This window comes from Gopherus evgoodei, chromosome 23, assembly GCF_007399415.2.
Source record: "Gopherus evgoodei ecotype Sinaloan lineage chromosome 23, rGopEvg1_v1.p, whole genome shotgun sequence".
Classification (NCBI taxonomy): domain Eukaryota; kingdom Metazoa; phylum Chordata; order Testudines; family Testudinidae; genus Gopherus; species Gopherus evgoodei.
This window is the reverse complement of record NC_044344.1, coordinates 2,604,560-2,610,559: the sequence shown is the minus strand read 5'-3', so window position 1 is coordinate 2,610,559 and position 6,000 is coordinate 2,604,560.

Genomic DNA, 6,000 nt, shown 5'->3' with positions numbered 1-6,000 from the left:
TTTACCCAAATTTCAAGTGACTTAAAAGCGTAATTTCCCTTGACTTTGGCCAAGATTTTCAAAAGCGACTTGGGTAGTTGTAGTTTTTTGGTGCCAGGCATGAGACACCTTAAAGGGGCCTGACTTTCAGAAGGTGGGTGTCTTTCTCAAAAACTGGTCCCTTGACCTGTTTTCCAGTGGGGCACCAAAAGCTGGAGGCACCTGAAATCTCTAGTCATGTCTGAAAACGTACGAGGCTTCTTCCGTACGGTAGGCAGGTGCCAAAGTTGCTTTTGAAAATGGGCCTTAGGCTCGTCACTCCTGGGTATCTTAGGCACTCATGGAAACGTTACCGTTCCTCACGCACTCCCACCTGCGCGGTGTGGGGTGCGGGAATACTTGTTGCTGAAGTAGAGCAGGGCTGGAAAGGTGCAAAATAGCATTTCTGCAGAAGAGTTTGCAGAGGATCTTCTGAAATTCTTTAAGCCTTTCTGTGCAGTTACGGAGGAACCTGCTGCTCCAGTAACAAGGCAGGCAGAGCAGGTAATCGATGGCCACAACGTTTTATTCAGTAAAACTTAAAAATTGGTACAGCTTGTAGGTCTGGGTGTCTCCTGGGGTTTTACTCTGGCACTGTTGTGCGTGTCAGAGTGTAGCGGGGTGGTTACCCGCTCCTGCCCCTCAGGGCTTGGAACAGCCCAGGAGAGGGCGGGGGCTGGGGAAGGGAGCAAAGCCCCGACTGATTGGGGGAAGTGGCTGCAGCTGGGGCCATGCCCCAAACTGACTAACTGGGCCTTGTAAGAATGACAGGGCAGCCAGGAGCTCAGGACTCTCTCTCTGCTTGCAGAGGGAGAAGGGCCTGGCTGCAGGGAGCTAGACACAAGGTACCTGAGTGAAGCAGGGCTGGGGAAAGGCAGAGGAGCTGGGGAGCTCCAGCCTGGAAAGCCCCAGGCTGTGGCCTAGCATTGGGCTGATAGGTACTGGGGTTGCAGAGGGCAGCCCAGGGGTAGGCCAAGGCAGCAGGTCCAAACTCTCCTGGCCAGTGATGAGTTGGCTGATACTGCAGCCTGCCCCAGGGCGCGGGGGCTAGACAACGACTGGCAGTAGCTGTGTACTGAGGCAAGGTGGGGATAGTGGGTGAGGGTTCCCCGGGGAGGGGAGACCCTAAGACTGAGGGGTTACTGCCAGGGGGCAGCACCCCATATAACAGGGCACTGGGTCCCGGTGGGATGTGGGGGCCAGCGGTAAGGCGGATCACCAGCCTGCAGGGGGCGCTCCAGGACACTGGAAGGGCTAATTCCCATGGATGACCAGCAGGAGGCACCGCAGGGGTGAGTCACGGGCTTACACAGAGATTCATACAGATCTTCGTCCAAGGCTCATTGAAGTCAACAGAAAGGCTCCCATTAACTTCGGTGAGCGTTGGATCAGGCAAATGGTGAAACAGGAGGGAACTAGAATCAACTAGGAGAGAAAACTCAGCAGCATGTTCCTTTAACAGTGAAATACCCAAGACCTCGGTTACTTAACTGATGCCCCTCTGACTGCTTTGCACGTGAGGTGGCTTGGGTTTTTTTTCCTCCCTTCTTAAAAATTTAGATCTATCCCTAACTCACACGTAGTCAGACATGGTAGGCCCAACCTGCGTATAGCACTTGGCACTTTTGTGCCCTGCAGAACTGGGACTTTGTTAACGAACAAAACACAAGTAGCAAGAAAATAAATAGCGGTTCAGTGTCTTGTTTTAGACAATTAAATAAAAAACAAAGCAGCGAGAAGGGAAGTGGTAGTTTCAGTTCCCACAATCTGCAGATTTGCATTTGTACTGCAATGGCAGCAACACCAAATCCTTCCAAAAGTCGCGCTCTGTTGAGAACTGAAGGCTTCTACTCACCAAGGCAAGATTTTAAGATTTTGCAGCAGTTGTTGGCATGGCAGCTGCCTAAATCAGTGTTGGGAGAGACAGCTAGCTGCCCTTCTGTGTCTTAGAGGCTGATGACCTCTCAGCTGTTTGCAGGAGAAATAGACCCTTGACACAATATCTTGCTGGATGATTAAAGTAAAAAATATCTTCCAGCAATGCTTTATCTGTAACTTAAAATTCTGTGTATGTCTGTTGCCAAAATCAGGTAAGTTTTAACAAGCTTTTCTGTCTTAATGAGCAAGGGGAAAGCTCGCACATTTAATAATATGTAGCTCTTCCTTACCTCCTTTGTAAAGTATCATTTTTTTTACAGATGGGGAAACTGGGGTGTATAGTGTGACATGATTTGCCCAAGGTCACATGGGAAGCCAGTGGCAGAGCTGGAACTAGAAGCCACATCTCCTATGTCCCAGTCCAGTGCTCTGTCCCATAGGCCACAGTACTCCGCTACGTACCCTGTCTTTGGGTGGAAACATTGAAGCCCATCTAAAATTCTTCAGGAGGCTATAAAAACTGAATTCTTCAAGAGGCTTAGCAGTGTCCTCTTCAGCTGTCTTCATTTGGGGTCAGCGATCTGGCTGCACCAAAGACCTGCAACATACATGCACTGTAAGAGGCTTTCAAAGCAGAAACAGCTCACGTGGTGGGCCGTGATTGCTGAATTGTCTACTGCCTCTGAACAGCAAACCTTTCCTGTGCATCTTCGTATGTCTGTGCTGTTCTTACCCTTTTAGCTCAAGTCTCGTAACTAACAGAGAATGACTCCAGCCATAAGCTACCAGCTTTGAAAGACATCTTCAAAAAATTGTCATGTTTCCCCATGTGACAGGTTGGATCACAGAACCCCCCTTGGGAGCTGCCACCCGATGTGCCAAGACTACTTCTGTTAGCTGCTTTCAGGTAAACCTGCAGCTTTGGGGCAAGTAATTCAGCCCCTGGGTCTTTGTTGGAGCAGACGGGAGTGTCTGGCTCAGCAAGACAGGGTGCTGGGGCCCTGAGCTGGCAGGGAAGGCAGGGGTCGAAGTAGTCTTGGCACATCAGGTGGCAGCTCCCAGGGGGTTTCTGTGATCCACCTGTCACACCCCCTTTTACATATTTCGTTTTATGGTCACCCATATTCTCAGCACTGAGTGCCCTGTATTAAATGCCTATTCTCTAATAGCTTATTCTCTTTCAGCTCTCCCAAGCAAACTCTCATTATATCAGGAGCGATAATGAGGGTAAGGCTGTCTGACAAAGTATCTTGTTGCCTAGCGTTAAATGTAGCATTGTATTGCTGTTCATGCCCTTAGCTTTTTCAGTGTGTGTTGTGGGGATCCGTTTCCCTCCACGGACCTGTACCTCTTGTAGGAACAACCAGACAGACAATTTTGTGTATTTCAGAGCCTTTCTTCTGGTCCCCTGCACATGTTGGCTCAGGAGTTCCTGACCTGGGTTAACTTCCCAGGGGAGAGGCAAGGGCCAGTTGCAAGCAGGATTCCTACCATGCTGTCCTTCCCATATTGCTAACTGGAATGATGGTCCTGGCTAGATTGGACAGGGAGGGGGCAGTCCCTGGTACACAAAGGGCTCAGAATAGCTGTATTAAATCTCTTAAAGCTACATTTGATGGGAGACAAACACCTCTGTAAATTGGCTAATAATAAAAACTAGTAGTAATGATAAACATTCCTCTTATAGAGTGTTTGTAGCCAATAGATCTCTAAGCACTTCGCAGTCACTCTTGTATCTATCCTCACAACCCCCTGGGAGGCAAGGCAGGACTGTTATTCCCCATTGTACAGCTGGGGGAACCAAGGCACAGAGAGGCTCAGTGACTTTCCCAAGGTCCCATAGAAAGTCTGTGCAGGTAATTAAACCTGGTCCTCCCACATCTTAAGCTACTGCCCAAACCACTGGACCATCCATCTGCTAGTGGCTGACAAACATAAGAACAGCCAGACTGGCTCAGACCAAAGGTCCACCTAGCCCAGGGTCCTGTCTTCCAATAGTGGCCAATGTCAGGTGCCTCAGAGGGAATGAACAGAACAGATAATCGTCAGTGATCCATCCTCTCTCGCCCATTCCCAGCTTCTGGCAAATGGAGGCTAGGGACACCATCCCTGCCCAGTCTGGCTAATAGCCATTGATGGACCAATCCTCCATGAACTTATCTGGTTCTTTTTTGAACCCTGTTATAGTCTTGGCCTTCACAACATCCAAAGAGTTGTGTGAAAAATACTTCCTTTTGTCTGTTTTAAACCTGCTGCCTATTCATTTCATAATGTCCTCCCCAATTCCCAAAATCTGACACTCCCCACCAGCCATTTGACAAACTGAACCAGGCCTGTATTGAGAGGTGGGGATGGAAGGGGAGTTCTTAGCCCGCCAGTGGCTGCGTGTGTCACTGCTTTTCCTTGTTTAGTTTGCAAGGCCTGTCTGATTTAGCCCCCTACTCATTCCTTCTAGGGTGACAGGGACTTCCCTCCAGCCGCTGCCCAGGTGGCTCACCAGAAACCACAGCCCTGCCTGGAGAAGTTTGCCTCACAACATCGCATCAATCAGCACATCCCCCAGCCCCGCAAGTGAGCTGGCAGGAAGCAGCACCTGGGCCTGAAAAGATGAGAATGAGCACGTGAGAGAAGGCTAAAATCAGACTGGGGAGCAAACCAAACCTCGTGCTGAGCCACACACAACAACAGCATCCTTTGTATTTAGTGAGGCTTGAAACCAATTCACCCTTCATTTCTCCCTCCTCCCTCAAGGGTCAGTCAATGTCTAGGACTTTTAAAACTCCCTTTAAAATAGAGATCTGTGTTTTAGAATGTATGTTTGTGGGTGATCAGGGAGCTGCCCTTAGTAAACTGGCGTCGTCTGGATTGAATTTGGATCCCAGCCCTTGAAATGGTGACAACTTTCTCTTAAGCTCTCGAAGTGACTTGGAGGAGCAGTAGCGGTTGTCATGCGGATTCTGGGTGGCTGAAAGGCTACGTAGCTGGCTTGTCCTGCTTTGTATGTGGGTCAGTGGGGTCTCGTTAATGGGGACAAGACATGCAGTGCTTGGCTGTAGGAGGATGGGTTGACGTGCTTTGCACCAAGCACCCACCAGAGAGGGAGGAAAAGAGGGTTTCCTGTGACTTGCACTATTTGATGTGGCTCTGGTGTAGTGACCATAGACTGAAGGGGACCGGAAGTGGGGGGAAGGGCCAACGAACTGCTTGGCTATGGAGCAGCCTCAGTGACAGCAAGGCTCCTTTTCAGTCTTCGCTGAGTAGCGAGATGACTCGGTGCTTTGAAAGGGAACGTACCTGTCTGAGTTCAGATTGGTTTTGCCTTTTGGAGGGGGCCAGCTGAACCCTGAGACTAATTACATGGTTTCTCCTGGTCCCTTCTAATGTCCTGGGAATTTATCTTCACCCCACTACAGAGCTGGCGAGCTGCTCTTTATGGCAGGGGCTGTGTTTTATTTCTCTTTCTGTGCCTGTATGTTTGGGATTTTTCCCTACATTTCAAAACATGAAGTCCATTAGCAGAAGAGTTTGGTATTAGTCCAGATTCATTACTGATTGGTTTGGTTTGGCTTTGCCCTGCCCTATGGTTAATGTATTTAATAATGTAGCTTCCGGAGACTGAATTGTGCCTCCACGTTGCTGTTTTGCCATGTGTATTTTGACAGACGTGTGGTCAGGAGCTGGGCTCTGAAAATGCCTGAACTTGAGTGTCATGTAGATGGCTCCAGACACCATCTGTAAAATGCTCCTGTGATGCGTTAGTAGTTAAACCTGGAATCTCCTCTTCTAAATTCAGGCATGAGGGCCCCTTAATCTTAATAAAAAAGGTTTAAAATTGAAATTCACATGAATCCCCTGAGCTGTTAAGTAACTTTTCTTCTAAGTTTGTAATCTGAGAAGGTTGTTAATGGACCTTGGCTGCAACATTCTAAATGAAGATCTGAACTTGCCCAAAGATCCAGGGTTTTCAGATTGAGATGCCTGGGTCAGATCCACCTCTAGCAGGACAGGTTGGTTTTCCGTACCTATGCCACAGGAGACACAGATTGTCGCAGGAGCTCAATGGTTAGGCAGACTTGGAGGTCTGATCCAGAATGCGGTAATTGC